At 34.4% G+C, this 26,148-nt stretch overlaps 1 long non-coding RNA gene across 2 annotated transcripts; it reads left to right on the forward strand.

Annotated features, from left to right (window-relative positions):
* The first annotated feature begins 3,000 nt into the window (after positions 1-3,000).
* Positions 3,001-24,340, forward strand: si:ch73-52f24.4. 2 transcript variants are annotated; one of them, NR_170112.2, is given in 3 exon segments: positions 3,001-3,118; positions 17,608-17,733; positions 23,529-24,340. It is a non-coding gene; the product is annotated as a si:ch73-52f24.4 (long non-coding RNA).
* Positions 24,341-26,148: the final 1,808 nt, after the last annotated feature.

Consider the following 26,148-nt stretch of genomic DNA (forward strand, 5'->3'; position numbering starts at 1 on the left):
ACCATGTATTTTCGCTCAGATAGGGCTACTTTTAGCTTAAAAAAGCAAACAATTCTGACCCTGGACCACAAAACCAGTCATATATTTTGCTTGGGATATTTTTGAAAGCATAAATACTTTAAGCCAGAGGTGTCAAAGTCCATTCCTGGAGGGCCGGAGCCCTGCAGAGTTTAGTTCCAGCCCTGCTTCAACACACCTATCTCAAACAGGCCTAAAGCACTCAGTTTTTGGGTGTGTTTAATTAGGGTTGGGATTAAACTGTGCAGAGCTGCGGGGCTCTAGAAACTGAGTTTGACACATGTGCTTTAAGCTATTGTATGGGACAAAATTGTCGATTTTTCTGAATGCCAAAATTTGGATATTAGACTACCCTGCTAAAAAATCCAGCTTAAACCAGCCTAGGCTGGTTGGCTGGTTTCAGCTGGTTGACCAGGGTGGTTTTAGAAGGGTTTTGGCCATTTCCAGGCTGGTTTCTAGCCATTTCCAGCCTGGTCTTAGTTGGTCAGGCTGGAAAATGACCAGCTAAATCCAGCTAAAACCAGGCTGGAAATGGCCAAAACCCCTCTAAAACCAGCCTGATCAACCAGCTAAAACCAGCCAAGCAGCCTAAGCTGGTTTAAGCTTTTTTTTTCAGCAGGGATAAGTAAAGGTAACTTTCCATAAAGATTTAATAAAAATGTTCTTCTGGAAATATATCAAACTTTATTTCTGATTTGAGGTAAGCTAGGCATTCCTTTAGCATTTGAATAACTTTAAATGTGATTTTCTCAGTATTGTTATCTGATTTCTAACTTGAATCTCAGCCAGATATTGTAAACAAACCGTATAGGCTAGCTATCAATGGAAGGCTAATGTACAAATATGACCAATGACCAGTTTTCTGATCCACAACCCAGCTGAAAAAACAGCATATACTGGTAAGGTATGTTTCGATGCTGGAATGCCGGTCTTACTAGTTTCAATGATGGTCTTGCTGGTTTCAATGCTGCTGGTCAAGAAACCAGCAAAATCAGCATTGAAGCCAGCAAGACCAGCATCAGAACATACCTCACCTGCATATGCTGTTTTTTTCAGCAAGAAAATCAAAATAATGACCAAAAATGACATGAATTGAAGGGTTAAATCTTTGAAAACCAAACAAGATGACATGATGGGGTGAATCATAGTTTATTTAAAACCCAATTTAACTCCAACTCACAGCTGTTCATCCATATGATGCAGTAAATAATATTAAAAACCCAATTCAACTCCAACACAGAACTGTTCATTAATATGATGGAGTAAATCATAACTTAAAACCAATTCAACCCCAACACATTTCTGTTCATTCATAAAATGGAGTAAATCATAGTTTATTAAAAGCCAAATTCAACTCCAACACATAACTGTTCATTAATATAATGGAGTAAATCGTAACCAAATCCAGCTCCAACAAATAGCTGTTCAATCATATATTGGGGTAATTATTATTAAAAATCCAATTTAACTCCAACACATAGCTGTTTATGATGGAGTTAATCATAACTTAAAACCCAATTCAACTCCAACACATAGCTGTTCATTAATATAATGGAGTAAATCCTAACCAAATTCAACTCCAACACATAGCTGTCCATTTATATGATGGGGTAAATCATATAAAAAAAAAAACAATTCAACTCCAACACAGAACTGTTCATTTATATGATGGAGTAAATAATATTAAAAACCAGTTCAACTCCAACACATAGCTGTTCATTTATATGATGGAGTAAATAATATTAAAAACCAGTTCAACTCCAACACATAGCTGTTTATGATGGAGTAAATCATAACTTAAAACCCAATTCAACTCCAACACATCTGTTCATTAATATAATGGAGTAAATCATATTAAAAACCCAAAGTAACTCCAACATACAGCTGTTCAATCATATAATGGGGTAAATAATAATAAAACCCAATTTAACTCCAACACATAGCTGTTTATGATGGAGTAAAGCATAACTTAAACCCCAATTTAACTCCAAAACATAACTGTTCATTAATATAATGGAGTAAATCCTAACCAAATTCAACTCCAACACATAGCTGTCCATTTATATGATGGAGTAAATAATATTAAAAACCAGTTCAACCAACACATAGCTATTTATGATGGAGTAAATCATAACTTAAACCCAATTCGACTCAAACACATTGCTGTTCATTCATATGATGGAGTAAATCATAGTTTAATAAAAGCCAAATTCAACTCCAACACAGCTGTTCAGTAATATAATGGAGTAAATCGAAACCAAATCCAGCTCCAACAAATAGCTGTTCAATCATATATTGGGATAAATAATATTAAAAACCCTATTCAACTCCAACACATTGCTGTTCATTAATATAATGGGTTAAATAATAATAAAACCCAATTTAACTCAAACACAAAGCTGTTTATGATGGAGTAAATCATAACTTAAAACCCAATTCAACTCCTCCAACATGGCTGTTCAATCATACAATGGAGTAAATAACATTGAAACCCAATTCAACTCCAACACAGCTGTTCATTAATATAATGGAGTAAATCGTAACCAAATCCAACTCCTATGAACAATCTATGATTGTTCAATCATATATTGGGGTAAATAATATTAAAAACCCAATTCAACTCCAACACATAGCTGTTCATTCGTATGATGTAGTAAATAACATTTAAAAAACAAATCCAACTCCAACACATAGCTGTTCATTGATATAATGGAGTAAATCGTAACTAAATTCAACTCAAACGCATTGAACGTTCTGACGAGGCAAATAGTTTAACACCCAATTCAACTCCAACACAGATTCAACACTCCAGCTCCAACCTATGTAGCTGTTCATTCACCACTGAGTGGAAATCAATCAGTATGATGGTCTATATAGCTATGAATGTAAGTAAACAAAGCGACGAGGGAAACGTGCAGGTTGTGTCCCAAACGCACACTCATAAGTCACACTATTGAGGGTCTGCACGTCCACATGGTCTTCAGCGTGCACGACTCCGCCCCCAACTCAATGTATAGGCGGACTGGTCTTCATATAACGTGGAGGAACATCGTGTGCTTGTGAGTTTCCTGCACATTTCAGCTCGAGACGGTGCGCACAGGTGAGTAACACACAAATAAACACAACATCAGTGACTTTCATGACGGAGATGTTTGCGGAATGTGCGCAAAAGTATGATCAGCGCGCAAGTGGGAACAACGTAGGCTACTTCTCCGCTTTTAAAACTACTTTGTTTAATTTCCTGACAAAGTTATGATTTACAATAATTAATTGGGGGCATCAGCTGCCTGTTATTAATGTTCAGCGCTGCTGGTTGTAAATATAACCAATACACCGCGCACAAAATGCATGCATCCTGACATAAGGGGTGCAAACGCGACTGAAAATTAACATTATTTTGTAATCATGGCAACTTTTAATTGACTTTTATTTGGATTTTATGGTAATGCAGAAGATTTAAAAGTGAGTTAAACTTTATGGGATGTAGTTTGTCTTCATTGAAAACTTCAGATCCTTCAGGTTCTGCTCATATTTTGAAATATTGTGGAGGAAATTGGAAAAATCTAACAATATGTTGTGATTCTGATATATATTTCGATATGAATTCAATTTCACCATATGACTTAGTTATGTTTGGAAAGAATTAGTCATTTTAGAATGATTGGGATGATTTTATAGACAAGTGCATCTGAATAAAATAAAATAAAGCGCCTAAATAAAATATAATCAACCATCTAAAAGCATAGAAAAATGCAATACAAAGCTATTATTAAAGCAAACAATATACAGGAACAGTAATTGAATAATAAAAATGATTCAATAAAACCATTCATTAGGTTAAAAAGTGTACAATTACTTATCAGAGAATGCTCTCAAAGTCATTATACAGTCACTGGCCTCAAAAACACATGAAATTTATAAATTGTACAATATAATAAAACATAGAGGTAAAGTTGGTTTTATATTCGGATATTCAGACATTCTCCTTAATAATATAATTTCATAAAAGTATTCTTTGCAAATTCTAAATAGGGAAATCATATTAGCAGCAAATGACTATCAAACTACAACATTGTTCACAGTGAATTAGATAATGTCAATGTTGTTTAGAAGTCATACTTGCATGCTAATTCCGATCGAATATTCAAAGTAACATGTTAAACAATATAGACTGTTAAATGAACGAATGTGTGAATATAAAACCAACTTTACCACTATTAATAAAACATCGACTCGATCACTTTGTGATGTATTGTGCAGCCCTCATGTGGAGTGTTTCTACTTCTACATGAAATAGCTTTGATCAATTTGGGGACATTGTTGAATACTGAATGAGGGAATCAATATAAATCCAATCCAGGTTTTGAGACGTACTTTTTTATTTGTCTTGTTGTGTTTTTGTCTGCATTTGATTGAAATAGTGTTGCATTGTGTTTGTTCATGTTTAAATGAAGTTGACTTCATCATGTAGTGCATGAGCAAGTATATATATATATATATATATATATATATATATATATATATATATATATATATATATATTTTTTTTTTTTTTTTTAATACTTTGTTATTTTGGACAATTTTGGCGCTTGGGTGAAGATTTTCTTTATTATTTTATTTAGTTGTTGACATTTTTATTAGATTTTAATGTTTAAGTGAAACCTGTGAAATGCATGTTTGAATGGGACATTGTGTCCTCATGTGGAGCATTTAAATTGATTGAGTGTCTGTCAGCTCAGAGATCAAGCTTCTCACTGAACTGAGTTCTCAGTGATGTGTGTAGTTTAAAGCTCAATGTTGTACATGAAATAGTTTGGGTCAATTTGGAGACATTATTGAATACTGAATGAATGAATAAATCAATACAAATTCAATACAATCCAAGTTTTGAGACATGCATGCACTTTTGTAATTTGTCTTGTTGTGTATTTGTCTTGTGCGTCTACATTTGATTGAAATAGTTTAGTGTTGCATAGATTAGATAGATATTTCACCTTGTGTTCTGGGCAAATTTTGGCGCCTGGATGTGGATTTACTTTTTCATTTTATTTAGTTGTTGACATTTTTATCAGATTTTTAAAATTATTTTAAAGTGAAACTTGCGAAATGCATGTTTGACTAGGACATTGTGTCCTCGTGTGGACCATTTAAAGTGATTGAGTGTCTGTCAGCTCAGAGATCAAGCGTCTCCTGTGAACGTAACTGCATTTTTCTTGTCATTTTAGTGTAGAAGTGTGAATGTTTGCCATTTTCCAAAGACTATTGAAATTCATGTCTGAACCGTTGAATATTCAGAGTTCTCAGTGATGTGTGTAGTTTACAGCTCAATATTGTACTTGAAATAGTTTGGGTCAATTTGGAGACATTATTGAATACTGAATGAATAAATGAATCAATCAATACAAATCCAATACAATCCAAGTTTTGAGACATGCATGTACTTTTTTTTTTTTTTTTTTTTAATTGTCTTGTGTATTTGTCCAAGTGGTGCTCACTGCAGAGCCATTTGAGGAGAGCTGAGCTCCAGCGAGGGGGAGCTTAAGCTTGAGCTCCACCTTTTTTGCACTTCTTCTACGAGTGATGTCACTGGGGGTAGGGTTAGGGGTGGGGTTGGTGTACGCATTAAAACAGCTTACAGTTTGTCTACATTTGATTGAAATAGTTTAGTGTTGCATTGTGTTTTTATGTATATATCAGGCCCAGATTGGCTAATCGGGAGGACCGGGAGAATTCCCGGTGGGCCGGTCCGTTTTTTTGGCCGCGAGGGTCGGTGTCCCTAGCTTCAGAATCTGTTGCTCTCAGCAGTCACACTTTTTTAATTCATTTATTTATTCACTTGACCACAGTCTTTTTATTCATTACGTCACCTCTCGATGTACAGTTGTTGTGGTCCAGTGGTTAGCACGTTAGGTTATGACGCCACCGATCTGGGTTTGATCCTCGTCTGAGTATTTTATTTTTTAATTTTTATTGTTAAGACATATAATACTGTTACTGTTGTTGAACATTTGAAGTTCTAAAGAAGCTGTTTTCTCAAAAAAAGACGTGATGGTGTCATTAGAAACTGAATTGGAAATGACCTCACCTTATTTTAATATAGTCAGTCGGGAACTGAGGTGGGCCGGTCTGAGGCTTGAGACTCCAGGGCTGAAAAGGAGTCCCACTCCAGCCCTGGTATATATGAAATTAATGTTAATGTGAAATGCATGGGCAAGTATAGATAGATAGATAGGATAGATAGATAGGATAGATAGATAGATAGATAGATAGATAGATAGATAGATAGATAGATAGATAGATAGATAGATAGATAGATAGATAGATAGATAGATAGATAGATAGATAGATAGATATTTCACCTTGTGTTCTGGGCAAATTTTGGCTCCTGGATGCGGACTGACTTTTTCATTTTATTTAGTTGTTGACATTTTTATCAGATTTTGAAAATTATTTCAAAATGAAACTTGTGAAATGCATGTTTGACTAGGACATTGTGTCCTCGTGTGGACCATTTAAAGTGATTGAGTGTCTGTCAGCTCAGAGATCAAGCGTCTCCTGTGAACGTAACTGCATTTTTTTGGTGTTTTAGTGTAGAAGTGTGAATGTTGGCCATTTTGAAAGACTATTGAAATTCATTAGAGTTGAATATTCAGAGTTCTCACTGCTGTATGTAGTTTACAGCTCAATTCACATCTGTTGAGTGATTCAAACACTAATGTTCAGCTAAAATAGACTGACCTTTACACCTTTTTTGTATTTTATTAGTGTTTTTTAAATTTATGAAAATCTGGACAAATCAAATGCGAATTTACTTTTGTACTTTTAAATAAAAATTTTAACCCAACTGTTCATATTTGACCCATAATAATTAGGCAAGTTATTGTATAACGATGGTTTATTCTGTAGACTATTGAAAAAAAAATCGCTTAAAGGGGCTAATATTTTTGACCTTAAAATGTTTAAAAAAAAAACAAAAAGCTGCTTTTATTCTAGCCGAAATAAAACAAATAAGACTTTCTCCAGAAGAAATGTAGGAAATCATTTAGGAAATATTTAAAATAAAAAATCTAAGGGGGTCTAATAAATCTGACTTCAACTGTAAATATGCATGTAAATGGTAATGTGAAACATTAGTATTTAGCATTGTAAGCATGTTGTATGACGCAAAGTGATTTACTACTGTGAGCTCCCGGCACAGAGTTGTTGCAGCTGTCTGTGCATTGTTAAAGAAGGCACCATGGAAATTGTACACATGCTAGAAACGTGAGAGGTTTGGATGGAGGAGGAGCAGGAACGATGCTTATGGCTGGGAATAAATCCGATTGGATGATAACACTGTGTTGTGCAGCATCACTGATACTCTAGCAGTGGAGCGTCTGCTTTGATGCCATTGAATGAGAATGGAGGGAAGCCCCCAGACTCAGTTCAGATGTGTGGGTGGAGTTAAAGATGGAGGCGGGGTTTGAAGAGAGGGGAGTTTCCACTGAGGGTCTTTGTTGGAGAGGGAAAGAGGGGGATGTGATATGATTCCTCTCTAAAATCAAGGTCAATCTAGAAATCCAGTTTGCTTTTGGATTTGTAGCAGTTATGTAATGCTGTTTTGGTGATTTGTAATGGTATTTCTCTGTGGGATGTTTCTGTTTTATGATCCGCTTCTTACTGACTTTTTTTTTTTCTTCTTTTATTATTTTATTTAAACCCTTGTTTTAAACAACACAATTATTAAATTGCAATTTATATTAGTAATATTTTAAATGGGCAAAAAGCTCAGCAATTTTAATAACATTATTCCATGAAAGCCAAATATGTATGTCAAATCTGATGTTGTTTACAATTTAAGCACAGTAATGTTGTTTTGTTGAAGTTTAAGTGTTAAATACTAGCCCCATAGACTGATTTTACGCGGCCGCCATTTTAAACAGCGAAATCGAGGCTGCGGTGGGAAGAAACCCGGAAGTATCGCCTGAGTTGCACTGGAATGTTGTGTACCTGGCTGTATATCTTTTCGGCGAAGAGAAATCGACACAAGTTTATCATTTCACCACCTTCCGAGTGACCCGAAGATCCGTTCTGAATGAATAGTGAAAACAAAAAGGGATATCAGAGCTCCTTTTCAGTTAAGGGAAATGGCACTACTTAGCTAATGTTTTCCTTCCCAAACACACATTTTAGGTGCCATTTATCAAACTCGACTTAATGAACTGATTCTTTCACTATATTAGACTTGTCACGGTACAAAATTTCAGTACAAAAAAAATAACAAAAACGTCCATTTCCCATTAACAATTAAGGCACTGTTGATGGCGTTCTTAAAAAGCGCTGACTTGCCATTGTGTTCATGTGCTCAACAGAAATGACTGTGATTGGCTGTGAAAGTCATCAGTTCATCACACTTCACAGCTGTTTACTGAGCGCAAATACAGACGAGCGATCCGCTGATAAAGCGACTGATCTTCACTGCTTAAAAACGCTCTAATGTCCATCTATCTGTGTTTGCAATCTGTGAAGAGTGGTGGACTGATGACCTTCTCAGCCAATCACAGTCATTTCTGTTGAGCACTGGTGAATACTATGGCAAATCAGCAGTGTTTCTGAACCCGCTCAGCGGTGCTTAAATGTTAGCGGGACATGGACGTTTTCAAAACTTCAGTACTGGGACAACACTATTACCGACAGGACGAGGGTGTGCTACAGAGGAGTGCAGCGTTTTTTCGATCACCGGGTTACATAGACTGAAGCAGGGAACCGTCCCCACAGTGTTTAACTAGTGTCATGAACTAAAGCCTAGGAGGACACTTAAGCGTAAAGAGACTGTCATGTTGTTTGATGCCTAATATGCTTTTAATTGTTAAAATTAAAAAGAACTGAATAATATTAAAGGGATGTTTACACTATATTTGCATTTTGAAATCACGGCAACAGCTGGAGGTTTGTAGTACACAGCATGTTCTTGCAATGTTTACAGTGCTGATCCTAATACGTCTGGGATTCTTCTCACCGCAGCCTCGCTTTCATGTTTAAAAATGGCAGCTGCGTGAAATAAGCGTATTGGTCCAAATACCTATTAATGAGAATATACATTTATATATGTAAAAATTTTGTTACTGTAAAAATTTACTGTAAATGTAAAAAACTTGTAATTTTTTTTTCTAATTATTTACATTAGTCTTTAAATATAATTCATTAAAATCACAATGCCAATGTCTTAATAGCCTTAAAATATGTATTCTTAGTTCTTTATATTTGTTTTAGTGAAGTAGTGCTTTTAACCCCCAGCTTTGAACTTTTAGGGTAAATTTAGATGACTATCATGTAGTAAAACCAGATGAGTTTTTCCTTTGCCCTTTTTAGAGTAAGGACAGCAACCATTCAATTCACTCATGTCCATTCAATTCACACAGATCTGACAACTGCATACACACAGTCCATCATTGTTGTTTTTATTCACTTGCTCATTCCTAGATTCTGAGGTTTTCAAGCCTTTTGTTCTTGTGTAAATTAACAGCCAAAGCACATATATAAAGTTTAGTGTCATGCGCACACCCCATTATTAAAATAAACCACCGCTGAGAGTTTAAAGATCTTGTTCTGGATAAGTTTTAAGACCACTGTTTGATGTGATGTTTCTTTTTCCTTCTTTACAGAAGCTTGTGTAATTTTTAGGTGTGGGTATGACAAGTGTCAACAAGACAAGCCTCAGGGTTCACGTTAGTGTCATTTTGCATTAAAGAATTAGAGTTAAGAACTTGCAATAAAACCTTCAAGAATGTTGAAGGACGACTCTGAAAGTTGAAGTGAAATGATGACCACTGTGGCTGGTCTACATTTTGATAAAGATAAGGTCCATTGTCTTTTATAAGCAAGCCATGCTTTAAAACCAGTTCCATTTATTAGAGACGGTTTAGACTCATCCACAATTTGTTCAATTAGGACAACATACAGTTGAAGTCAGAATTATTAGCCCCCTTCAAATTTATTATTATTATTTTTTTAAATATTTTCCAAATTATGTGTAACAGAGCAAGAAAATTTTCACTGTGTGTCTGATAATATTTTTTCTTCTGGAGAAAGTCTTATTTGTTTTATTTCGGCTAGAATAAAAGCCGCCATTAATTTTTTAAACACCATTTTAGGGACAAAATTATTAGCCCCTTTAAGCTATATATTTTTTCTTGATAATCTACAGAATTAACCATCGTTATACGATAACTTGCCTAATTACCCTAACCTGCCTAGTTAACCTAATTAACCTAGTTAAGCCTTTAAATGTCACTTTAAGCTGTATGAAGTGTCTTGAAAAATATCTAGTCAAATATTATTTACTGTCATCATGGCAACGATAAAACAAATCAGTTATTAGAGATGAGTTATTAAAATTATTATGTTTAGAAATGTGTTGAACAAGTCTTCTCTCCGTTAAACAGAAATTGTGGAAAAAATAAACAAGCGGTCTAATAATTCAGGTGGGCTAATAATTCTGACTTCAACTGTATCTGCAAAAATAAAGATAATAAGATATTTTTATCTATAAGATTAGATGAAAAATATTACTGGTGTTTATTTTAAGACATTTAAAATGTTGGATGGATGTGTGTTGGATATGTTTTAGGATCAGTTGATCATTGAATGTTAGTCTGGGAATCAGCTTAAGCCTTGTTTATACTTCTGTGTCAAATGATCGGCGTGACCCAGGGCGCTTGTCTTGTTCGTAGTCGTGCATTTATGCTTCTACATGCTCTTTGTGTTGCTCTGCAGTCACACTTCTGAAATGCTAGCTGGCAGTAGGTTAATATGTTCCTCTGTGTCGAGTTTTTTCGCTGATGTGTTTTCTAAATGATCTCGCTGTCCTACCGCACTCCTACGTCAAGTTGCGGTCGCTCTGAAAACCGCTCCAATTGGTCCACCATTTCTAAATGTTGTTAAATTGAAAAAAAGGACTGTGTGTGTATATCGCCCCAATATGACTATCTATACACTATACTTACACACATGTCTGTCCAAACAGCTTAAAAAGTAGATTTTTCACCATAGGTGCCCTTTAAATACTAGTTTAAAAGGTATTGTTTGTTTATTTCATATGCTAAAGGGCACCTATGTTTATATAATAAACATAATTGTTTAATAAGAATAATTGTTTGTAACTTTAGGTAGGTTTGCAAACGTGTATTTTTCCATTGTGTCTACCTTAAACTTCAGCCATTTGCATTTCTCGTGGTCACAAAAGCTCCCTGTGATCTTAACTAGGTGATGCTGGAAAGTGCGAGCATGTTGCCTCACGTGTGCATTCCTCCATTAGAAATAAAATAACGAACTTGCCTGCAGGTCGCACATCAAAAGCGGTACGCAGCACCATGCATTTTAGATTTCTAAACATAGGTTTCTCCCAGGGTACACACAACGGCGCTTCAAGTCAGCGGCTGTCTGCGGCACCCAGCCACAATTCGGGACACTTCATATGTCTGCCGCGTCACAGAGCTCCATCTGAATAGTTTTATTTTAAATTACATGCGAATTTGCGTGTCTGGTGTGCCATGTCACTGCTCTGAGTGGCGCATCTGGTGCTTCAGTGAAAGTTAATTCAGTGTGCGTGGTTATTAGTCCCTGTGTACAAGCTCGGCACTTGAAACTAGCACACAGTTGGCTGTAAAACTATACAGAGACACAAATGATTGTGTACTCTCTGCTTGGTCTGTGTCCGAGTCATACATGGCATACGAGTCATACAACGGGTGAATGCTGCTCCTCTCACTCATGTTGCTTCTCTCTGTCTGCCTGTTTGTTGCCAAACAAAGAGCGTGGGAGCTCTTGGCTCCGCCCCCTTGTTACATTAGGCGGTAAGTCGAAACTAATTTTCATGTGAAGCAACACGCCCCTAAAACAGCAAACCTTGTAAACGCCCCAACATGACACTTTTAACAAATTATAATAAAAACATCTGAACTGTGTGTTGAACTGAACCTTAACCAATAGTATCTGGATGCAGCCTTTATGATGCAAGCTGAGACTGCATCACTCAGCGACGCAATGTCAGACACAATGCACTCAAATGGAGCTAGTGACATCACTGTGACGGGTAGGGTTAGGGGTGGGGAGCCCATTAAAAAGCATCGGATGCAGCCCAGATTGCACTGCACCTGGGGCCTCATGTATCAACGCTGCGTATGCACAAAAACTTGGCGTACGCCAGGTTTAACGCTCATAATCACTCGCGTTTAGATTTACTAACAATGAACTGAACGAGGGAATGTGCGCAGCTTCACGGCAGCTTTATGGCTGGCGTACGCACATTTTTTTGTGCGTGTCTGTTTTATTTCCATTGGCGACTCCTAGAGGCAGTTGTTAAATTCCTCTCTACAAAGTGTCTGAGCCTTGCAATGGCAGCTGTATGAGACGGGTTCATATAGCAGGTATATAAGGTTTCCATACCATACAGTTGACCAGCCAAACATTAAAGCACAATTTGCAGCGGTCGCCTGTTTTCCCAATGTAATCTGAGCGATCTACTGCACACACATTGCTATAAAGACACTATCTGAAGATGAATTTGCATGTGTGAATCAGAAACATTTCCATTCAATAAATGTGCAAATAAAATATGATGCACAGACTTATTAATGATTCCTACTTGTCTTTCTCGTGATAAATAGTTGGCAAAATCTGATATGGTTCATCTGACGCTGGATTCGAACCAAGTTCATGCTCGAACGTGTCAAAACATGATGACATGCGTCTTACGAGCTGCGCCACTGAAACTGTTAAGGATACTGCAACATTTTACACCAATAAATCACACTATTTCTTTTTTAATTCACTCAGTGCGATGTTCAGACCCAACTGTGTTAACCGCATAAGCTAAACTCTCCCACTCTATTTTTTTCTTTTGTTGTTAATTCCGGAGAACAAACTTGTAAATAACACCGATTTTCTCCGGTCTACCTCCGAAAGCAGCACCTCCAATTCACATTCTGCTCAAAGTTTCTCTTTTTGCTTGCTTTTGCCTTTGCTTGGTTTTGCCAAAGTAGATTCATTTGCATATTCATACGGGGGAGGAGGCAGGGAGGGGTTTTGTGCTCGTTCATGTTGCGCTCAGTTTCACGTTCATTCGGATGTACAAAAGAATATGCGTGAGATTCGGCGTACGCAGTGTTTCATACATCTGAATTTTTTTCTGCGTACGCACATTTACAGCTTTGTGCGTACGCAATGTTTTAGTATGATTTCCACGCAAGTCTTCGTACATGAGGCCCCAGGTCTGCAGCCAGACCCCTCTCACCTAAACTGGCACACTCAGAAGGACCATGATATTAAGTCTTAAAAAAGGGGGTAAACTATGTGCCCTTTAAATGGCTCGTATATGAATTTGAATCTTTGGCCCCCCTTTGCCATTGTACATGTGGGCCACTTCAGGCTCGCATTCATTTTGTCTGGGCCACAGGACGACCACCAGTGCCGCAAAACTGCCTAGAGTGGCCAACATTTGAATGCTATCTGGGTGGCGATGTTAATCAGAAAGAAGACAACCGCATGCACGCTGATGTCATGAAGGGAAAAACTTTGGTTGTAGTGTCCATCTGACCACATTGGACCTGGAACTTCAGAAAGTTTTGTTTTCAGTCACTTTATACTGCGTTTTCATGTGGACAAACTGCAGGGCCGGCGCGTCCATAGAGGCGACCTAGGCGGCCACCTAGGGCGGCAGTAAAGAGAGGGAGGCATCCGCGACACCTCCCTTACCCCCCTCGTCCTCGGTTATGTCCGCGGCACCTCCCTCACCACCCACGTCCTCAGATATATTCGCGCATAGCCGCAAGAATAGAGAGGGCGGCGTCATCGACACCTCCATCAGCACCCGCGCGTCTTCTGTTATATCCGCGTATAGGGCGGCAGAATAGAGAGCGCGGTGTCCCCGACACCTCCCTCCCTCAGCACCCGTGCATTCTCAGTTATATCCATGCATAGGGCGGCAGAATAGAGCTCCGCAAAACCTCACTTCATTTTCATAACCGGTCACTTTCGTTTCACAATTTTTCGTTTTCGTGATCTTCCTCTGCCTAGAGCGGCAGTTCAGCTTGCTCCGGCCCTGACAAACTGTGTAGAAAAACTGCATTGTGGACAGGGCCTACAGGTTTAATAAAGCTTAATTAAATTGTACACAAGAAAACCATGAGAAATTAATATTTTCTCCCTCAACAGATGGGAAGAAATCTTCATTTCCTCTAGGCCATGCTTCAAAAAAGCAAAAGCCGATTTTTAGCGGTTCCCATCCTTTGTAAGTCCTCCATTGTGAATATTTGAAGGCCCCCTAGACAGGCTGTGGTATTTCCTCTTCTGCTTTCCAAACTTATTTTTAATTGAGGGGAAGCTGGACTCTTTGGCCTCAGAGAAGCTGTTTTCTGTGCCCTCGATTGAAGATTACCTCAAAATAATGGCAAATTGGAAGCGCAGTGCAGACCCCTGCTGAATCAGGTCATCCCTCCTCGACGAGTTGACCTTTCGTTACATCACTCTTTGGACAATCTGCAGTGATGCATTCTGTAATTCAGAGCGGTGAAGGGGAATAAGCTTACGTAACCAAAACACTGACATGCAGCCGTACGGCATGAGATGTAGAAGAGTAATGCGCTCGCTAATGGAGGATTTCACTACATGTTGCATAACAAAATCTGCATGTTACTTTTGATGAAATGACAGTGGGGCTGTTTCGGTTTGCACGCTTATTGAACACGTTCTTGTTCACCCAGATTGTTGTGGTCAACTGAGTGAAACTGAAGTCTCTGAGGGCCTCGATACCACAGTTTTTTGGTGCTTGGCGAAGTAGGCGTGTACATATGCAAGCCAAAAAGCGCATGATGCGATCTGACAGCTGTGCATGAGAGAGAGAGAGAGATGGAGCAACACAATCCACCAATCTCATCGCCAGAGATCAGGTTGTATAAAAGGGTGGAGCTCCTGGGAAAACTTCCTCTTCTTTATTCGCCGGACGCTCACGTTTGCAGTCGTTCTGCTGTTTAAAACCCAACTCCAGCAGCTAGAAATGCTGTTTAGCAGCTAACTGGTTTTTTCATTCCAGCTGTGTGTGGATATTGCTTGGAGGAACTTCAGCGGAGTCACCTTTCGTTCCCTGAGCAAGCGTGCAGTTGCTGCAAGGTTGGTAGATGCATCATAGACATGTGTCTGCCTTTGCTTTCCAAGTGTAGTTTCAACTCATACTTGTAAAAAACGACGAGAGTCCGTTGACTTTACATTGATGTTCGTGAAGAAATGATGCCTTTGTATGAAGTCGCTTATGTTTCCCATTAAGCGTTTCAGAGTAGGTCTGGTTCAAACCAGCACAGTATGTGTTTTCAGACAACAGATTACTGTCAGCCGGACGGGTTTTTCTGATCAAGCTTGCAGTTGGATTTTGCCTTTGGCTAGAAGTGTTCCCTTCTGTGTGCATCCGTCATTTTTGGTTTGACAAAACAGTGTTCTTTTAAACATTGCAAGGACCAAATTGATCTTCTGAAAAGCTATTTTTAAGCCCGAATGGCTGGTGAAGTTGGTTGTTAATCTTTTATTATTGAATTATTATTATTATTATTATTATTATTATTATTATTATTATTATTATTATTATTATTATTATTATTATTTAAATAATTGACTCGCTCTTTTTGCTTTTGGTTTATGACAAAACAGTGTTCTTTTAAACATTACAAAGACCGAATCATTCTTCTGAAAAGCAGACGTGCTATTTTTAAGCCAGAATGGCTGGTGAAGTTGGTTGTTAATCTTTTGTTATTGAATTATTATTATTATTATTATTATTATTATTATTATTATTATTATTATATTTTTAATAACTGACTCGTTCTTTTTGCTTTTGGTTTATGACAAAACAGTGTTCTTTTAAACATTGCAAGGACCAAATTGATCTTCTGAAAAGCTATTTTTAAGCCAGAATGGCTGGTGAAGTTGGTTGTTAATCTTTTATTATTGAATTATTATTATTATTATTATTATTATAATTTAAATAATTGACTCGCTCTTTTTGCTTTTGGTTCATGACAAAACAGTGTTCTTTTAAACATTACAAGGACCAAATCATTCTTCTGAAAAACAGACGTGCTATTTTTAAGTCTAAATGGCTGGTGAAGTTGGATGTTAATCTATTATTATTATTATTATTATTATTATTATTATATTTTAAATAATTGACTCATTCTTTTTGCTTTTTGGTTTGACAACAACGTTCTATTAAACATTGCAAGGACTGAATCATTCTTCTGAAAAGCAGACGTGCTGTTTTTAAGTCAAAATGGCTGGTGAAGTTGGATGTTAATCTCCTATTATTTAATTATTATTATTATTATTATTATTATTATTATTATTATTATTATTATCATTATTGTTGTTATTATTATTATTATCATTATTATTACTATTATTATCATTATTATTATTATTATCATTATTATTACTATCATTATCATTATCATTATTATTACTATTATTATTATCATTATTATTACTATTATTACTATTATTACCATTATTATTATTATTATTATTATTATTATTATTATTATTGTTATATGTTGAATAATTGTCTTGTTCCTTTTGCTTTTTGTTTATGACAAAACGATGTTCTATTTTTAAATGTTTTATAAGGGGGTATTTTTCACCGTTTATTATGGCAGGACAGTAGAGAATTCAGACACGAAAGCATTGGGAGCAGAGAGGGGGGAAGGATCAGCAAAGGACCTCAAGCCGGGAATCGAACTCGGGTCGCCGTGAGCACGTTGGTGCTATATGTCAGTGCGCAGTACCACTAGGCTACTAGCACCGACAAAACAATGTTCTTTTAAATATTGCAAGGACCAAATCATTCTTCTGAAAAGCAGACATGCTATAAGTCTGAATGGCTGGTGAAGTTGGTCGTTAATCTCTTATAATTGAATTATTAATAATATTATTATTATATTTTTAATAATTAACTCATTATTTTTGCTTTTGGTTTATGACAAAACAGTGTTCATTTATTCATTCATTTATTTTCTTGTCGGCTTTGTCCCTTTATTAATCCGGGGTTGCCACAGCGCAATGAACCACCAACTTTCCAGCACGTTTTTACGCAGCGGATGCCCTTCCAGCTGTAACCCATCTCTGGGAAACATCCACACACACACACTCATACATTACGGGCAATTCAGCCTACCCAATTCACCTGTACCGCATGTCTTTGGACTGTGTGTGGAGCAAACCCACGCAAACGCAGGGAGAACATGCAAACGCCATCTGAGCCAAGGGTCGAACCAGTGACCCAGCAACCTTCTTGCTTCGTAGCTGGTGAAGTTGGTCGTTAATCTCTTATAATTGCATTATTATTAATATTATTATTAGTATTATATTTTTAATAACTGACTCGTTCTTTTTGCTTTTGGTTCATGACAAAACAGTGTTCTTTTAAACATTGCAAGGACCAAATCATTCTACTCAAACAGACATGCTGTTTTTAAGTCGGAATGGCTATTGAAGTTGGACTTTAATCTCTCATTATTGTATAATTATTACTTGTTTTTTAATTGACTCGTTCTTTTTGGTGTGCAGGTTCAGGCTTTTGGCTTAAACGTCCATAAGGAGCTTCAGTTTGGTCGTGTGGTGAATACAAAAAATCCTGCAGCGATGATCATCAGACTGGGCAGACTGACTCCTGGATACTTCCGTCTTTTGCAGGTGTGCATTTGTTCGAATCTTTTTAACTCTTGTTGAATGTGAACCACTTTTGTGTTGCTTATTGAAATCTGGAGCCGAATGTTCCTCTGTCTATTGAGATGAAAGAGTTGATTGTGCTGTTAAAGGCGTACTGTAGCTTTCAGAACTCAAAACTTCCTTCGAAATGAAGAAACAACTCATTATTTAGACAAAGCAAGCAAAAATAGACTCTGTTGTTTACATTTTGTTTGACATTTTGGTGTTTGTGTCATTAAATGAACTAAAGATATTTATATACATGCAAAGCATGTTAAATACTGCTTAACTGCTTTAATGCCACATTAAAAAAGTAATGTAGTAAAATATAGTAAATACTATGATGCTTTAAAAACTACTAAAACTACTAGTAAATGCTTTAATGTATCGGTAATTCTATAGTGGGTGGTAATACAACTACATTAATGTTAAACTATTATTAGGGATCGAGCACCGATGTTGCGTTGGTCCTATCGGAATTGCTCCGTTTATTATTGTTATTATTATTATTATTATTATTATTATTATTATTATAATAATTAGGGATTGAGCACCAATGTTGCGTTGGTACTATCGGAATTGCTCCTATTATTGTTGTTGTTATTATTAATATTATTATTAGGGATCGAGCACCAATGTTGCGTTGGTCCTATCAGAATTGCTCCTAATATTATTATTATTATTATTAATAATATTATTAAAAAATGTGAAATTAAAATGATTCATTGACATTTAGCATAACAGACGTATTTATGTAAAAATGATACAACACTTATTGTGACTTACTCCACTTGTAAGATATAAAAAAGATTTATACTACATGCATTTCATTGTATTTTAAATTCTATATAAATATAAGCTGACAAATCAGGATTTTTCTTCTAAAAAGAGATTTATAAATTGATACCCTGAATGTATGACCGTCTATTTGATGGACACATTCTAATGCATGTAGAAACATTTATATATTTATTTTTATTTATTTACTTTTCATTTTTTAATTTATACTTGTTTTTGATTGACATTTTATTTATTTACTATTTCTTTTTTCTGTTTTATTTATTTAATAATTTGATTTCATTTATTTATTTTCATTAAACTTTTTATTTATTTAAAATGTATCTGTTTATCATTGTTTTATTTTTTACACTTTTAAAAACTTTATTTATTTTAAAGTATTTTTTAATTTATTTTAGATTTATATTATTTAAAAATAAAATTAATTTATAAAAAAAAGTGGTTTTATTGTTATGGCTTATTCACATGTCACAAAATGTAATTTGTATTATTTATTTATTGATTCGATTGATTCATTGGTTGGTTGATTTACATTTTTATTTGTTCCTAGTCATAATAGTTTTTTTAAAACATTTTTAGAAATTTATTGATTTAAAACAATTTTTGTATTTGTTTCAGATTTATATTTATTTATTTAAATATAAAAAATAAATGTATAAAACAATAAAGCTGCTTCGTCACCATTGGTCAGCAATAATCATTATCAGCCTACTTGGTCCAATAGACATCATTGTTCGTTGCACTGCATATGAAGACTGAGCAATCTGAGCTTACTTTTAACTACAATGAAACTATTTCAAGCTGAAAAAAATTTATTATTTATTTATTTAATTTATTTTATATTCATATTTATTTATTTAAAATAAATTCATTAAAACAAATAAATAAATCGATTCTTTCTCATTCCCATCAGAAAATTTAATTTGTATTTTTGTTTAGTTTTTATTAGTTTATTTGTTTTTATTTTATTTGTTGTAAATGATTGATTTATTATCATTGTTTTTTTGTTTGTTTTTACAGTTAAGTATTTTATTTTAATTTATTTATAGAATTTTATTATATTTGTTATAATTATTTAAAAATAAAAATGAATTAAAAAAAAATAAATAATTACAAAATGTAATTTGTATTTTTTATTTATTTATTTATTTATTAAATGCATGCAACACTCAAAAAAATGACGTTTGCTGATTGATCAAACTACTTGTATTAAATAAGCCAAAACAACAGAATTCTTTTTTTTCTCATGTTCAATCCACCTACATTTGTAAAAACTGCTAAGTTAACTTAATTCCTTCATGTTGTCCCTACACAAATCGATTGCATGAAACCCAGCAATTTTTACTGCGACACTTGCATAATGGCTTTTACCCAGAGAAAGTAATGCTAGTTGGTTTAAGAGGTGTGAATGTCCAGTGAAGAGCTCAGACTGGTGCCGGAGAGGCTTTCCCCCGCTGCATTCCTCACAGCTAAAAGCAACTGAACTCTAATTATATGAACAATGTGCGTGGAGAGCTGAATGAAGGCTGCGTGCTTGTGGGAAATACCAGTTTAGATTCATCCCTCATGAGCTCTGTGTAATTCTCAGCACTTCATCAAAATAGCATGAAAGCCGCAGGGGGGAAACAGTGGTAAACAAGTTAATATCTCGATTCATTTTAGATGTAACTTTTCTGAAATGTGATTTAGATGATTCAGTCTTGAGTGACAAATATATTAATTATTGCTTTAGTATTGGGGTGTAGGAATATCTCTGATTTGTTTGTTTGATTTTCGTTGTGTCACCATTGGTCAGCATTAATCCACCTACATTTTCCCCAATAGACATCTACATCATTGTTTATTGTACTGCATATGAAGATTGAGCTATCTTACTTTTAACTACTATGAAACTCTATTTCAAGCTTCTAACTGGCAAATATTCACATTAGATTAAAATCCAAGGACATTACAGATCATTCTGCAGCTTCAGTCTGGTTAAACGTTCTTTTTGATGCTTAACAAACAATAGAAAGTGTTTGTTTCTTATTTGTTTTAATTATCCTAAAAAATCCCTGCCTAATGTCTTAATTAATGAAAAAAACAATTACTTTAATAAAAAAAGTATAAAAATAAAAATAAATACAAAAAATAAATAAAAATATAAATAAATGAAAAAAAAACAAATAAATTAATACAAAGTAAACAAACAAGCAAATAAATAAAAAATGAATAAATAAAAAGATAAATATAATTAAACAAACTGATAAATAAATAGTATTAAATAAAAAAGATAAGTAAATGATAAATAAATAAATACAAAGTGAATAAAGATGAATAAATAAATAAATAAAAATAAATAGAAAATAAATGATTAATAACTAAACAAATAAAAAATGTAATAAATAATAATAAATTATAAAAACATGCATAAGTAAAAAAGATAAATAAAATAAAAACAAGTAAAAAAATAAATGAAATAAAAATAAATACTAAGTAAACTAACAAATAAATAAATAAATACAAAATAAATTAATAAAAAGAAAAATATATATAATAAATAAAAAAAAATAAATAAATATGATACTAAATGAATAAATAGCATAAATAATTAATAAAAATAAATTACAAATACTAAGTAAATAATAAAAATGAAAAAAAAAACTAACGAATAAATATAATGCTGGATAAAAATAAATAAATAAAAGATAAATAAATACACTGTAAACTAATAAATAAATACAAAATAAATACGATGAATAAATAGCAAAAAAATAATAATAAATAATTCATTATAAACACTAAGTAAATGAAAAATATATCTAAATAGATAAAAAGATAAATAAAAAATAAATAATATAAAAACAAAACAAATAAGTAAATAATATTGAATAAATAAATAAAGGATAAATAAATATTAAGTAAACAAATAAATAAATACAAACAAAAATAAATGAAAAAGATAAACGCCAATAAATAAATAAATAAAAATTATTACAAAATAAATAATAATAAAAAAATTAAACAAATGGTTAAAAAATAAACAAATATAAATACTAAATAAACAAACAAATAAATAAAATACAAAGTAAATGCAAAGAAATACAAAATAAATAAATAATAAACACACACACACACACACACACATATATATATATATATATATATAATACAATGCAATGCAATTGAATTGCGTGCAAGACTCAGACTTCCTTTTTAAAAAGCACAATATTCATTAAGCACTTAATGTTCATAATCTTAAGCAGATTTATCCTCTTACTATTCTTAGACGCTTCTAAACCTGCTTGCTTTAATTATTATTGCACAGAGACTTGTTAAACCGTCTTAACACTTGTCAGCTTCTTGAGATAGGATTGTGGTGGATGTGCATGAGTGCTGGATGCGAGTCATTTGTTTGACTCTTTTATCCGCTTATGCTGTCATAATGCTGCATATCCAGTTGTGTTTGTAATTTCATTAAAATTACACCATGTTCTAGCTTTCGGCCCTCAGGCAGGGGTGCCACCTCAAAAATATGACGCTGTTAAATTTAATATTGACATCTTGTATTATTAATATTGTAAAGTAGTACATGAGTCAATCCAATACTCATTCATTCATTTTCTTTTCAGCTTAGTTCCTTTATTAATCAGGGGTCGCCACAGCGTAATGAACCGCCAACTTATCCAGCATATGTTTTACACAGTGGATGTCCTACCCTTACCCAATTCACCTATTGTGCATGAATTGGACTGTGTTTATGTGTTTGGACTGTGTGGGAAACAGGAGCACCCGGAGGAAACTTACGCCAACACGGGAAGAACATGCAAACTCTACACAGAAATGCCAACTAACCCAGCCGGGACTCGAACCAGTGATTGCTAAACACTGAGCCACCGTGCCGCCCCCATGCAATTATATATTTTTAAATAAAACCCTAATGTGAAAACTTTAATGCGTGTTGCCATTGAGTCTTTTATAGCCGTCATGTGTTGTTGATTGCTAACAGGCAGTGTGAAATTCCTCTCCTCCTTTCTGAACATGGCTTTATAAGCTATAAATATTTAATGATTTCATTTAACCCACAAGCAAAGCAGTGTGGTTTTAAAAGGAAGTCAGAGTATTGCCCGAAATTCATTGGAAATTATTGATGATCCTTGTAAATGAAATATATTGCATTATAAATGTTGTGTTTTTTAAATTTTTTTTATTTTTGTAAACATGTTGATGTCAATTTTTTATTCATTTTTATTTAATTAAGTTATTTTTATAATATTTTTGTTTTTATATTTTTTCATATTGATTTTTTTTTTTACGTTTTTAAAAATTATTATTTTTTAAGTTTTTGTTTATTCATTTTATTTGTTTATTTATTTTTTATTTGTTAATTTATTTTTATTTGCTTATCCATTTTATTTTTATTTCTTACTCTTCTTTTTATATCTTTGTATTTTTGTGTTTTTAATTTTTTTATTTTTAACATTTTAAAAAATGTATTTAAACATTTAAAAGATTTATTATGTATTTATTTAGATATTTGTTTATTTTATAATTATTTATTAATTCTATTTGTTTATTTTTTATGTTTCATTTAGTTTTAATTTTATTTGTTTATTTTTGATTTTATTTGTTTATTTGCTTTTTTAAAATATTTATTTATTTTTATGATTGTTTAGAAATTTATATTAATATATTAATATTAATTGTTTTTCTTTATTTTTCTTTTTTCTTTCTAATTTGTATTTTTTGTTTAATTTAATTTAATAATTTGTAACATTTATTCAAATTTAATTTTACCTTTTAAATTTTTTACTGTTTATTTTTTTAGTTGTTTGATTTAGTTTTTTGTTTATTTTTATTTATTTTAATGTATTTTATTTTTTTATGTATTTGTATTATTATTATTGTTGTTGTTGTTGTTATTATTGTCAATATTAATATAAATATTTGAATTGTAATTAAATTTTTTTTAATATGTATTATATTTTTCCGTCTGTTTTCAGCGGCAGGTAGCAGGAGAAGTCCAGGCCCCGGTGCATGACCGCTCCGTCAACCAGATCGCCATGATGCTGGCCATCATGGGTCTCAGCCTGTCCTATTACAGCGCCAAACAGATGACAGAGAAAGTTCGCCAAGAACCTGCGATATGAAGACACACAAACACACTCCGAAATGACACGGAGAGACACCCAAGCCAAACTGAATATGCAATTTCAGACTCTGTCACCGTTTCTGGATCTAAAATCACAGCACCGGGTTTCTACTTCAGGACTCTCTTGCTTTAGTTTAGCTCTCAGTGGGGTTTCTGGAGGGGAATTCTTGTGGCTTGAGTTTCGATAGTTGATATTGTACATGCACCAGAGTCTCAGTTACTCAAGTTGTAGGCTTTTCTCAATGCATGAGGAAATATGGAGGAAATCTCCGAGCCATAATGTGTTAAAGGGAAGGAGCTCTGCGTTAGAGATGTACCATTCGACTATTGAAAGCACAGCCCAATGCACAATGGTGGTTTTAGTTTTGATATGCAATTGAGGAGCGTCTCTGAGGTATTCAATACTACTCTTTTTGTGTTAGACACTTTATCGTTGGAGGACCTTGTATTTTCATTATGATTTCATATCATCTCGTCTGAGAGACTCCCAACACTTTAGATGTTAACCGTGTGCAATTGCATGAAGATTTTAGTGAGTCTAATGTACGTGTTGTTTTCTAATGCTTTTTTTTTTATTGATAATGTGATGATGCTGATGAATGTACTGTATGTTGTTCTGTTTTAAATGATCAAATAAAGCTGTGAATTGTTTTTGGAACACGATTAAGTCGTGACTTGAGTCTCAGAGTTTTTCCGACTCATGGGTAGTGATAACATGGCATTTCTGCTGAGTCGAGATGTACACCGAAACCATTTGAAAGGTTTTGCTGTGAACACATGCGTGCTGCTGAACAGGAAGTGGGCAAAGCCTCAGGCAACAACTTCCTCTTTCTGCACGCAATATTTGTCTGCCAGCTTCATGCCTGTCCCATCTACACTGTAAAAAAAAATACTGGTTTCCACACAATTGTTCTCCAAACACAAATCAATTAAGTTAACTTTTAACGTTTTTACTAGGGATGGGAAGATTAACCGATACGTATCGATACGCGGTCATGCGCGTGCACGATGCGAGTGCTCCGGTAGAGCAGCAGAGGATGAATTAAATTTTGCAAGCAAATCAAGATGCATCGGTTTTTCCAAGATACAGCTTATATTTTTAATATAGAATGTATTTTTTATTTATTAGCAAGTGTTGTCAACCTGTTTTTGGCGCATAATTTAATCGACCTACATTAAGTATGCCTTAGCAACGGACTTGCGGATGTGTACACTTACACTACAACTCAGTGTATCAGGTGTGCGGATGAAGCTAATGGTGCGCCATAGATAGTGCTGAATTATCGCATTGTATCGTGATATGGGTGTGAATCGTATCGTATTGCATCGCAATATGTCACAAATATATCGCTAATATATCGTATCGTATTCTTTGAATCGAGATGCGTATCGGCATTATAGCTTAGATGCCCAACCCTAGTTTTTACACATTTTAGGAGGATTAAACATAGATAAATTGTCCTAAAAAAAACCCTCATCTTAAATAAGAAGCTTAAACGAGCAGCAAAAGTAACTTTTTGAGTGCGCTAAATACAATAGATGTCAATTAAACCCAATAGCAGGACATTGTGTAACACTCACCGGCCACTTTATTAGGTACACCTTTCCAACTGCCCGTTAATGCTAATTCCTAATCAGCCAATCACATGGCAGCAACTCAATGCATTTAGGCATGTAGACATGGTCAAGACAATCTGCTGCAGTTGTATTCAGGCTCACCAAAATTAGACAGCTGAAGAGTCTTGATTTCTGCTGCCACATTCGGTAGGATCAAAATTTAGCATCAGCAACATGAAAGCATGGATCCATCCTGCCTTGTATCAATGGTTCAGGTTATGAGTGGTGTGGGATATTTTCTGGGCACACATTAGTACCAGAGCATTGTGTCAGCACTACACTACCTACACAGCCTACCTGAGTATTGTTGCTGACCATGTCCATCCCTTTATGACCACAGTGTACTCATCTTCTGAAGGCTAATTCCGGCAGGATAACGCACCATATCATAAAGCTCGAATCATCTCAGACTTGTTTCTTGAACATGACAATGAGTTCACTGTACTCAAATGGCCTCCACAGTCACCAGAGCTCAATCCAATAGAGCACCTTTGGAATGTAGTGGAATGGCAGATTGGCATCATGGATGTGCAGCCGACAAATCTGCAGCAACTGTGTGATGCTATCATGCCAATATGGAGCAAAAGAGCCTGTTCTTTAAAAATAAGTCATCCTTTAAACAGATGTGTAACCCAGTGGCGATCTTTTTGAGTGTGATGCTAATGGTCTAATCCGATTCAATGATATATGCTAAGCTAAAGGTAAAAGTGCTGGAAAATCAGCTAAATTGATTCATAAATGGTACATCTCAACTGTTTACCTTTAAAAAGTTGTAAATCTGAGCCTAGTCTTTAAAAAAAGTCATCCTTTAAACACTTGTGTAAACCCAGAGGTGACTTTTTGAGCAAGATGCT

The sequence above is a fragment of the Danio rerio genome, chromosome 16 (assembly GCF_052040795.2).
Source record: "Danio rerio strain M-AB ecotype USA chromosome 16, GRCz13ab, whole genome shotgun sequence".
Classification (NCBI taxonomy): domain Eukaryota; kingdom Metazoa; phylum Chordata; class Actinopteri; order Cypriniformes; family Danionidae; genus Danio; species Danio rerio.